General features: G+C 44.0%; 1 pseudogene; it reads right to left on the bottom strand.

Annotated features, from left to right (window-relative positions):
• Positions 1 to 2,172, bottom strand: LOC146357445 (disintegrin and metalloproteinase domain-containing protein 20-like; annotated as a pseudogene).
• Between the last annotated feature and the right edge of the window lie 10,393 nt (positions 2,173 to 12,565).

Below are 12,565 nucleotides of genomic sequence, written 5' to 3'. Positions count from 1 at the left end.
CTACTGTGGGTTTCCATCCTCCATTTATTCTGTTGGATGGATTCTTGAACTTATACTTCTAAAGTGGTGTCTCAGTTCTGTCCTGTAATATATGCCCAGGCCAACAGAAGCAGGAATGACAAATACTATTGTTGCAATAGTTCCTGCAATGAGGCCAATCCTGTCTGGCGGAGGGGGCCCACTGTCAAGGCTGCCACCGTAGCCTTTATTGAGACACTCGGGTGGAGCCCAGCCGTACTCACAATGGCAGCGTTTGCGGGAGTTGCATATTCCCCGACTATGGCACTTTGTGGGAGCACAATCATACTTCAAGAAGGACAGGTTCCTGCATTGCCCACCAATACACATCTTGTCAGAGCCACAATGACTGCCATCGCTCACTGCTCCAATATCAGCTGTCTCCATTCCAATGTGGTAGTCTGTACCCCAGCAATGATGGATGCCAATGGCCATTTGAACTACAGTGCTATCTTCCTGCAAAGATGGTAATGTCTGCACCCTGTCACACTGAATTCGACCACACAGGATATTCTTAGCCTTACATTTGTGATAATGTCCATTTTTAATGCCACAGTTGCCAAAGCGATCCCCTCGAGCATTCATTACTCTGAAACAACTTTCTGAGGCAACGCTTGCTCTTTTGCCAAAAATCATTTTGCACTGCCCATCAAGAGTAGCACACTTCCCCTGATAACAGTGTACAGAATCTTTGCACGGGGTACCATCCTGTACATGAACATCTTCAGGACACCACTGCGAAGTCCCATTGCAGTACTCTGGAAGATCACACAAGCCAGTGGTCTCTCTGCAAACAGCTCCAGCTGGACGATAGTGACACTTGGCACAGCACTGCCCAATATTACAAACAGCACCTGAACGCAACTTACAGTTAGATTGGCAACATGGATCCAATTTACATTGAACTTTGGTACCACAGTCACATTGCTCTCCATTTTCCACTATTTTATTGCCACAGTATTTGAGTCTAAACCTATTTTCAGGGTCTGATTGAATTAACAGGCATTTAGAGTTCCTTAGTTTGAAATAATCATTATAGCTGCAATTGCTAAACTTGTCAGCTTCACCCGGAGCTGGAGCCATAATGCAGGATTTTCTCTCACAATGACAGTATTTTCCATCATGGTTCATGCCAAGATTATGTCCTAATTCATGGGCAAATAGGACAGAAAAAGAGAACGCACTGAAATCCGTATATGATTCAACAGCAGATCCCCAGCGGGAGCTACAAATGGTTCCTGTGAATGCTAATCCACCTGTACGTCCAAAAGACTTGTATACAAATAAGTGACCAGCATCATTTGGTAAATGTTTATTTAGTGTGTTTGTCCTCCAAGAATTGAAATTGTTAAGCATTGAACTGATTTTGTCATCAATATGTATGAGGTTCTTTTCTGACCATATCTCTAGTCCAACTATGGATACAATTACACCAAGCGGCTTATATAATGTATTTGCAGTATGGATAACCTCTAGAGCATGTACAGCATTTAAAGTTTCATTCCTGCCAAACTTGATATATAGTTGATGTTCCACCACAATTGCAACATCTGCATACCTGGTGTGTGTCCACCAGTCTCCTTCAGAAGCTTTGGCTGCTAAATACTCTCTGTTCTGGATCATGGCTTCTTGACGACTTTGCTCTTGCTCCGTTAGCCCACACCTCATGAGGACATCACCCACCTTTCCTTCCAACTGATACACCACATGTTGAAAGGTAGTAGATGCCTGGACAGGTTCAATTTCATAGGTCTCATTTTCAAATTGCAACAGACCCCTGAGTCCCCCTGAGCAAGTGCTGAGGACGACCAAAGAGTGAGGTTTGCCTTGTAAGAAACCATTGTAGAAACAGTCATCCCTGATGAAAGGATAGTCAAGCTGGAGGTCCCCTTTCTTATTATAGGTGAAGATGGGGAAGTGTTTAGGGACAAAGTTCTTCTTCTGCCTGAGGTGCACTATATAGCCCTTCCCCTCAATCTGCAGTAGGTAGTTGACATCCGGAGGTTCTTGTTCTCCATACCTGGGTGTCAGTTTCCTTGGGATGGTCACCTCATATGAGGCATATCTAAAACCCAGAGGCAGTTTCTGACCAACTGTCTCACCAAGGACACTCTGTAAGATCAGCAGCACCAGCTGTACAAAACTGCAAGTCATTTTCTCTGTCAGAGAAAAGAATCGTTCGGACCACCCCCAGCTTCTTGGACCAGTCAGAATAGCCCCCTACAGCTGTTGGCAGGCCAGAGGCAAAATGGGAAGACAGCTTTAGATGAGGCTCAAACTATAGCAACTGCCGATAACTTTGGAATGTGGGCGGGGCTTGGTGAGTCGGGGATGGAACAGAATAGAGGGAGAATGGTAAAGGCAGTGGTAAGAAGAAAGTCTGAGAGTGGTGGCTGGCAGAAAGGGGCTACAAGAAGAAGAGGTGTGTGTGATGGGAACTTGAGGATCAGAGGGCAGGTAAATGGAAGATCATCCAAGAAAGGGAGATTGTCATAACAGAGATGTGTAGCATGCACTTAGAGGAGACATCATTGGGCTTATTACTAATATACTGTAATAGATTATGTTTTCCTGGTAGCATTGAGGGACATGCATAAGATTGAGAGCCAGTATGGTGTACTGGTTAAAGTGTTGGACTAGGACTTGGGAGATTCTGGTTTCAGTCCCCACTTGGCCATGAAGCTCACTGGGTGACTTTGGGCCAGTCAATGACTCCCGGCCTAATCTACCTCACAGGGTTGTTGTGAGGATAAAATGGAGAGGAGGGGGACCATGTGAGCCGCCTTGTATTCCTTGCAAGAGGGGGAAAGGCAGGATATAAATGTAATAATAAATAAATAATAGGACAACTTTTGCATAGAGGGTATGGGATGAAAGAAATAGCAGTAGCAGGTAAACTGCAGAAGTGATATCAAATGCAGTTGTCCTGTAGCTAATTATGACAACTGGATTATGTGGATTAATTATTTTAAATATTTATTTATCTATGTCTTAAAAACTGCCATTTCTCAAAAAAAACCAAAAACAAACCCAAACCCTCTTTGAGGCACTTCACAGACTAAAAGCATGAAGAACACCCCCCCATGTCCCACCCCCAGCAATAAAATAGCTAGAGCATGCCAATTCATTCATCTCTTTCGGATAGTAATTATTCAAAATATCAGCAAGAGAAAAACACCTAGGGATAAGAGAGAGAATGTGAAGGAGGGAAATAACGCATAGTTAAAAGAGGACAGTTGGATGAGAGAAAAAATAAATCATAATGTGTTTAGGAAAGGGAAACTGTAGAGCAGCCTTCCCAAACTTGGTGTCCTCCAGATGTGATGGACTGCAACTTCCATCATTTCAACACATCTGGAGGGCAACAGGTTAGAAAAGGCTGCTCTACAATTTTGGTTTTACTTAGAGTATTTGTTGTTCAGTCGTTCAGTCGTGTCCGACTCTTCGTGACCCCATGGACCATAGCACGCCAGGCCTTCCTGTCCTGCGCTCTCTCCCGGAGTGTGCTCAAGTTCATATTCATTGCATCGGTGATGCTATCTAGCCATCTCATCCTCTGCCATCCCCTTCTCCTTTTGCCTTCAGTCTTTCCCAGCATCAGGGTGAGTTACCTGTTCTGTAGTTAAGTAATTTTCCTATTTGCTTGTTCAATCCAAAATTCTGATCCTCTTATTTCCCAGATAAACCTTACTCTTAATTTTGGAAAAAGTCCAGGTGTACAGTATATTTTAGCCAGCATCTATATTAGCAGGGTTTCAACAGCCCCTTCCCACCCCCACCCCCACGCTAAGAATATTCTACAATTTACCCCATTAAAGCTGGGTTTTTATAAGCCCCTGAAGTCAACCTCCAAGCATACCCAGAACTTTGCTAGCATCTCTAGAAAAGTCTATAGTATCTCATATAGAGACATGTTCCTTGAAAGGTGTCTGAGAGGAGGCCTCATATGGGGAGTGAGAACTAGAAAATGGAGTCAAAATGGGCTCACTGAGAACAAGAAGGAAGTAGCAGCATGCTTATGAGAAGTTTGCAGACCTATCGATTTTGTGTTGGCAGCATCTAGTTGGGTGCAAGGAGAAGGGAGGGGAAGATTACAGGTCAGTACACATGGATGGCTGCGGTGCGGACAAGGATGGACTTGTCCCCCAGAATCCTAAGTGTATTTTTATGTACACACACACATTCAGCTAGTCAACAAGAGGTTAAGAGTGATCTCTGTTGCTGTTCAGTTGTTAAGTCATGTCCGACACTTCGTGACCCCATGGACCATAGCACGTCAGGCCTTCCTGTCCTCCGCTCTCTCCCGGAGTGTGCTCAAATTCATGTTTATTGCATCAGTGATGCTATCTAGCCATCTCATCCTCTGCTGTCCCCTTCTCCTTTTGCCTTCAATCTTTCCCAGCATCAGGGTCTTTTCCAGGGAGTTTTCTCTTCGCATTAGGTGGCCAAAATATTTGAGCTTCAGCTTCAGTATCTGTCCTTCCAATGAGCACTCAGGGTTGCTTTCCTTTAGGATTGACTGATTTGACCTCCTTGCAGTCCAGGGGGCTCGTAAGAGTCTTCTCCAGCACCACAGTTCGAAAGCATCAATTCTTCGGCGCTCAGCCTTCCTTATAGTCCAGCTCTCACAGCCGTACATTACTACTGGGAAAACCATAGCTTTGATTAGACGGACCTTTGTCGACAAGGTGATGTCTCTGCTTCTGACTATGCTGTCTAGGTTTGCCATAGCTTTCCTCCCAAGGAGCAAGCGTCTTTTAATTTCATGGCTACAGTCACCGTCTGTGGTGATCTTGGAGCCCAAGGAAGTAAAATCCGTCACTGCTTCCATTTCTTCCCCTTCTATATGCCAGGAAGTGATGGGGCCAGATGCCATGTTCTTAGTTTTTTTAATGTTGAGTTTCAAACCAGCTTTTGCACTCTCTACTTTCACCCTCAACAAGAGGCTCTTTAGATCCTCTTCTCTTTCTGCCATTAGGGTGGTATCGTCTGTGTTATCTGAGGTTGTTGATAATTGTCCCGGCAGTCTTAATTCTGACCTGTAATTCATCCAACCCAGCGTTTCTCATGATGTACTCTGCATATAAGTTAAATAAGCAGGGCGACAATATACAGCTTTGTCGTACTCCTTTCCCAATTTTGAACCAATTGGTTGTTCCATGTCCGGTTCTCACTGTTGCTTCTTGACCCTTGTACAGGTTTCTCAGGAGACAGGTAAGGTGGTCTGGTACTCCCATCTCTTTCAGAATTTGCCACAGTTTGTTGTGATCCACACAATCAAAGGCTTTAGTATAGTCAATGAAGCAGAAATAGACATTTTTCTGGAATTCTCTTGCTTTCTCCATGATCCAGCAAATGTTGGCGATTTGATCTCTTTGAAACCCAGCTTGTACTTCTGGTAGTTCTTTGCTGAATCCTAGCTTGTAGGATTTTGAGCATAACCTTGCTGGCATATGAAATGAGTGCAATTGTACGGCAGTTTGAACACTCTTTGGCATTGCCCTTCTTTGGAACTAGAATATAAACTGACCTTTTCCAGTCTTGTGGCCACTGTTGAGTGTTCCAAATTTGTTGGCATATTGAGTGCAGCACTTTAACAGCGTCATCTTTTAGGATTTTAAATAGCTCAGCTGGAATACTGTCATCTCCACTGGCTTTGTTGTTAGTAATGCTTCCTAAGGCCCACTTGACTTCACTCTCTAGGATGTCCGGCTCAAGTTCAGTGACCACACTGTCATGGCTATCAGGGACATTCAGATCTTTCCTGTATAGTTCTTCTGTGTATTATTGCCACCTCTTCTTAATCCCATCTGCTTCTGTTAGGTCCCTGCCTTCTTTGTCTTTTATCATGCCCATCTTTGCACAGAACGTTTCGTTGAGATCTCCAATTTTCTTGAAGAAATCTCTAGTCTTTCCCATTCTATTATTTTCTTCGATTTCTTTGCATTGTTCATTTAAGAAGGCCTTCTTGTCTCTCCTTGCTGTTCTCTGGAACTCTGCATTCAGTTGGCTATATCTTCCCCTTTCTCCCTTGCTTTTCGCTTCCCTTCTTTCCTCAGCTACTTGTAAAGCCTCATCAGACAGCCACTTGGCTTTCTTGCATTTCTTTTTCTTTGGGATGGATTGAGTTGCTGCCTCCTGAACAATGTTATGGACCTCCGTCCATAGTTCCTCAGGCACTCTGTCTATCAGGTCTAATCCCTGAAATCTATTCCTCATCTCCACTGTATATTCATAAGGGATATGTTTGAGGTGATACCTAAATGGTTTAGTGGTTTTCCCTACGTTCTTCAATTTAAGCTGAAATTTTGGAAGAAGCAGCTCATGATCTGAGCCACAGTCAGCTCCAGGTCTTGTTTTTACTGACTGTGTAGAGCTTCTCCATCTTTGGCTGCAAAGGACATAATCAATCTGATTTCGATATTGACTATCTGGTGATGTCCATGTGTAGAGTCTCCTCTTGTGCTGTTGGAAAAGAGTGTTTACTATGATGAGCGTGTTCTCTTGGCAAAACTCTATTAGCCTTTGTCCTGCTTCATTTTGAACACCAAGGCCATGCTTGCCTGTTATCCCAGTTATTTCTTGACTTCCTACTTTAGCATTCCAATCCCCTATGATGAAAAGGGCATCTTTTGTTGATGTTATTTCTAGAAGGTGTTGTAGGTCTTCGTAGAATCGATCAACCTCAGCTTCTTCGGCATCAGTGATTGGGGCATAGACTTGAATTACTGTGATGTTGAATGGTTTGCCTTGGATTCGTACTGAGATCATTCTATTGTTTTTGAGATTGTACCCAAGTACTGCTTTTCCCACCCTTTTATTGACTATGAGTGCTACTCCATTTCTTCTAAGGGATTCTTGCCCACAGTAGTACATGTAATGGTCACCTGAATTAAATTCGCCCATGCTTGTCCATTTTATTTCACTGATTCCCAAGATGTCGATGTTCAATCTTGCCATCTCATGTTTGACCACCTCCAGCTTACCTTGATTCATTGTTCTTACATTCCAGGTTCCTAAACAATATTGTTCTTTACAGCATCGGATTTTCTTTTCACCACCAGACACATCCACAGCTGAGTGTCCTTTTGGCTTTGGCCCAGCCGCTTCACTCTTTCTGGCGCTACTTGGAAATTCCCTCTGCTCTTCCCCAGTAGTATATTGGACACCTTCCGACCTGAGGGGCTCATCTTCCAGCGTCATATCTTTTAGCCTTGTGATACATTCCATGGGGTTTACTTGGCAAGAATACTGGAGTGGGTTGCCATTTCCTTCTCCAGTGGACCACATTTTGTCAGAACTCTCCGCCATGACCTGTCCATCTTGGGTGGCCCTGCACGGCATAGCTTATGGCTTCACTGAGTTACACAAGCCCCTTCACCACAACAAGGCAGTGATCCATGAAGGGGAGTGATCTCTGAGACTCCCCCTATTGAGAGTGGCTGCCAGACATGGACGCTCTGCACTTTTCTGTGAGAGAGCCTTCCTGGGACAGCAGGCAGCTCAGATGAATACTGCTTGTTCTGATCCAATGATGCTGCTTCTGCAAATGATGAAAAATGTAGAGCTTTTCTACACGAAGCATTTACGGTGTGCTTGTGATTCCTTACTCAAGGTTGTTTATGGGTTCTTTAGAACCCCTCCTGATCCTCCAGTTTTGCTTCGGGGGAGCGGGGGGCGCAAATCAGTTTCAGCCCAAAGGTTAATAGTTTGGAGGTCAAAAGTTTAGTTAGAATGTGGAAGTCAAGAAATTGTGTTTAGCAAAGGAGGAGATTATCAAGTTTAACAGAAGGTGAGAGGCAGAGGGAGAGAGAGAAACGTTTCAACTTAGGAAATGAAAACTTGGAGCAGTCTCCAATGCTGTCACAGTGCGAGCATAAGCCAATGCTAGCACAACATCATTAGCACTGGGACAGTGTTGGATACTACTTAGTTTGCAGAAATGAACAACAAAGTACCCTCCTGATTGGTTGGTGTTGGGGGTGGAGGAGAGAGAGAGAAAGTTTAGGAGATAAAAGCCAAAGGCAGAGAGGTAAAGCGAGAGAAAAGGAAGGAAAGAAGCCAAGAGTCAGAGCTACTGGAACTGGTTAACCAGTTGACAGAGCTGGGCCAATGACAGTAAGATGTTGCTTGGATAAGGGACCTGGGGGTGTCTCCACCAGCAAGCTGTGTGTCATTAGGGATACATGACGTTGTGGCCATCCAGCAGCCACCGCCGGAGCTTATCACAGAAAAACCAGATTTCCTGAGACTGCTTAAAGTCCGATTCTTTTTCTTAAGTCGGGTTCTCCCTGGTATAGCTGTTGTGTGCTCCAACCCCTGCTTTTGCTTCAGGTATGCTAGCCTGCCCAGGGGTGTGCTTTTCACCGTGACCCTGGTCAAGGGGTATTTCTTGTCCCTGTATTTCCCAGCACAAACCAATTAGTGTCTTCTCAGAAGTAACTCCCATTGTGGTTAATGAGGCTTGTCCTCTGAATGCACACACTAGCATTTACAGAGATTCCCCTCAATTGAAATAGCACATTTTAAAGCACTACTTTCCTAAAGGCTGTAAAGCGATTTCCCTAAGCTGTGATTCTCCATTGTTTGGTTTATTCCCTTCAGAAGTATTGTGGGCTTGTTCCCAAAATGCGTACTCCCGAAGTTACTAGTTTCCCATGAACTGAAATAACACATTTAGAGAGCTTTAATGTCAAAGCTTCGAAGCTTCCGTTGATTGCAGCAGGGCTATGAGAACACTGTGTTCCTATAATGATTGTTTATTTAAGGAAATAAGTAATGCAGAGTGGGGGTGAGAGAGGAGGAGATTGTTCATAGCTTCAGCAGCTTCAAGGCAGGGGAACACTGTGTTCCTGTGATTATTGTTGATTTAAGGAAGTACTTAATGTGTGTGGGGGGGGGAGAAAGAGAAGGAGAGTGATTTTTGACAAGACACTGGAGGAAACCTCCCAGGATTTTATCAAAGGAGAAAGGGGGGAGAGCCTGGAGGGGGGGTGCCTCTCTTATTGGTTGAGCATTCCCTGCCAGTCAGATGACATTCACTCCAACCCCCACCCCCACCTGGAAGTATCTTCTGCGAAGCAACTTATACTGGTGTGGTACACTTGCTCGTGGAGCCCTGTCTGGACACAAGCGCACCAAAGCTGATCACTTGAAAAAATCCAGGTAATTCTCCATTCGCTTCTCATAGAATCATAGAATAGTAGGATTGAAAGGGACCTATAAGACCTTCGAGTCCAACCCCCTGGTCAATGCAGGAGAGAAACCCCCCTGGATAAAATAGGGACACCGTCTAGTGAGGCTAGCTGGATGCATTTATGCCTCGTTTGTTTTATTACCAGTATTGCACATATGGGTTTTTTTGTGGTGTGTGTGTTTGTGTGTATGTATATCCATTCAGATTTTTTTCCTATTAATATTTTTCTTCAGTAACACTTTAAACATTGTTTTTTGAAATGTTGTGCTCTCTTTTCTTTTTGGACTATCCACCCCATGTCTTAGCCAACCCTCACACTACCTAAATTAGATGCCTGCTGAAACCAAGAGGGTTTTAAGGCTGGTTTGATGGAGGCAACCAAAGGAAAAAAAAAGATTTCCACCTGGTGACAGTGGGGAAGGCCACAGGAAAGGAAGAGCAAGAAAGAGTGGGGGCTCAGTGCTTTCCCTGTATACCCTTGCTCTCACATAACAGGGAGTTGCCAGTCCATGACAAAAATTGTCAATTCTCAGACTGCAATTAACTGTTAATTTATACAACCTTATAGTGCCAAGATGAGGAACCTGTGGACAAAAGATGTTGGACTCCAACTCCCATCATCCCTGAACTCTGGCCATGTTGGCTGGGACTGATGTGAGTTGGAGTCCCACTACATTTGGCAAGCTACAGGTTCCCCACCCTTATTATAGTAGGTAAGACTTGTAGAGAAGAATTGGTTCATCGGTAAAAAGGTCAGTTCATTACATTCCTAGATAAAAGTCAGTTACTAGTGTATTAGGGTTTTTTTTTACAATTACAGAGAAAATTGGTTATGGTTAGTCCCATGGTAACAAAACTGGGTCATTAGTTTGAAGAGTGATCCATTAAGTTTGTAAACAGAAGCCAGTTATTAGTTCATTGCAATTGCACAGAAGATACGTTGAAGTTAGACCCATGGGGAAGTAGTAGTTTATTAGCCTGAAGATGAATTCATTAAGCTGCTGGATAAAGTCAGTTGTTAGTTCTTTCTCCTCTTCTCTTCCACCTGCACCCTATCAGATCAATGTCAGAGGGTCCCCCGACCTTCTGGAGCAGATTTTGAGGGCGCATGGGAGGCCGTAAGGGGGAGGGGGACTTAGCCCCTCCCCGTTCCACTGACAGAAGTGCTTCCATCGGTGGGAGGACTTAACTGCATATTACCCATGATTCTCAGCTATTCATCAGTTCTTAACCAAGAGTTCGTACATTACTCAACAACGCTTCTTCTAAACATCCAAATATAACGAAGAAGTGAGGAAAAGATGGCCAGCATATTTTAGCTTGAAGCTCTTCGTGCCAGTAACTAGGCCTTAGGAGAAGTATTTCAACCTTTTAGAATTGAGAAAAAGCTGCACAAAAGCTGGGAAATGACCAAACAATTCGTGGCTGGGGGAAGGGGATGGGGCCATTTGGCAAACCCCAGAGGCCTTGACTGGGGTGCTAGGTGGGCTAGATTTGGCCCTTGGGCGTCAGGTTCAACACCCCTCCTAGTGCATCTATATTAAAAAATGGAATAAGATCAGATACATTTAGGTTTTCAGAAATGGGGGTTAAATCTGATCCTTGCAGCACCCAGCAATGCCTAAATCATTCAGTACAGCCTCCATCTTGAGACTGGGTCTGAAGCGCACAGCTCATAGCCACATCGCCTGGCCCAGTTTTTGTACTTTTTTGTGTCCTGCTCCCCAGCGTCTGCCTTTTGTAACATCTAGCCCTGGGATCTCCAACATGGTGCCCATGGGCGCCAATGTGCCACAGACGCCTCTCTTGCTGCCTTGCCCGGCTCCTTGCCCCTCCTGATTTTAATGTGTTTTTTTAAAAAAACCACATTTTATTCTTCTTTTAACTGGAAGACTGGCATGCTGCAAAGCAAAGCACTGACTTCCAGCACCATCTTCATTTTCCAAACATGCCTTTAGGCCCCATGTGGGCTCTAGAGGCATTCTGTGAAAATAAAAAGTGTGGGTGGCTGCCACACAGAAAAAAGAGAAAAAGGTAAGCTGGAGAGTGGCAGGAAGCATCTCTGGAGGGACCAGAGGGGGTATGTTGCCTTTCTGTGTAGGATGCATGTAGGGATGTATGGATTGTGTTAAATCGGTTCCTTTTGTGTTTCGTCGATTATCAGGTGTCTTTTTCTGTTGCCCACTCATTGAAAGAATCAGATTTCCTTTAGGGATGTATGAGAATTTAATTCCTCTTTGCAAATGTGCATTAGCACAAATGCAGACTTACGCTAATGCAAATTTGCACAAATCCCCCCCAAATGTAAAAAAAACATGGTCCACAAGGCTGCGTGACTTATAAAAAGCTGGTTTGCTGCAGAATCTGCAGGTTGGACTCATAGAAATCTGAACTCATTTGAATCCATTGCTGATTTCTCCAACACCTCTAGATGCGTGTAAGTTAGCTTGTTTGTCCGTCTTTTTGGTGTAGGTGTGTGATATGTGTGGGTGTCTTGCCTGTGTTTCTGTTTCTGTTTCTCTAAGCACTCGCAGTTTGCCTTCCGTGAAATAAGTATTTTGTTGGGCTTTGTGGGCTTAAATAGATGATTTGGCATTTTTCCTAGCCTTGTTCACTGCTTTGTGACATTATTGTTGGTCCTAATAAAGGGATTACTCAACCGTGGTCTTTAGAGTTTCTTCTCATCGACTATCATAGCTATCTTTGCTTTTCATTACTGGATTAGTAACCATTTGCACATCTACCTTATCCAAATATTCTCTTCCATAATTCAAAAGAACTTTCAGCCATTGCCAAACTTCATCAGAAAACACTATTCTCATGTTTTCCCCACTTATTCCAATAATACTTGAATACTCAGTTACGAACTAACAATGGAGCCTGCAACAAATATTGCCATGTCCCCTGCAGGCCAGAGGGAGGCATTTCCTATCATGGAGTAACATGTTTGGCTTTCTTTTTTTATTCATAGGCTAGTAACCATTTGCACATCCACCTTATCCAGATATCCTTTTACATAATTCAAAAGAACTCTCAGGGGATCCTCTGAAAATTTACTCTCTAATTTTGTTCTATGCAATACAAAACAACGTGTCGGAAATATCTGATCCTCTTATTCCCACAAAGGACATACAGCAATTGGCATGTGGACTATGTGGGTAATCAGCACTCTGGATCCTGTGGAGAGCCCCCATGGGTAGGGCAGGCTCTTGCTCTCACCTCCGACAGTCACCATCCACATGTACAGTGCAATGAGAGCGACATGTACAGGGTGGGGCTGGAGCGCTCCCTCTCTTCACATGTTTACACAACGCACTTTCCCAAGGACTGAATGGGGCTAATTATCAGATG

The sequence above is a fragment of the Heloderma suspectum genome, chromosome 1 (assembly GCF_057233095.1).
Source record: "Heloderma suspectum isolate Gila_16-S chromosome 1, 16-S_ref, whole genome shotgun sequence".
In the NCBI taxonomy this organism is placed as follows: domain Eukaryota; kingdom Metazoa; phylum Chordata; class Lepidosauria; order Squamata; family Helodermatidae; genus Heloderma; species Heloderma suspectum.
The sequence above is the reverse complement of the archived record's forward strand: the minus strand, read 5'-3'. Positions and strand labels throughout refer to the sequence as shown.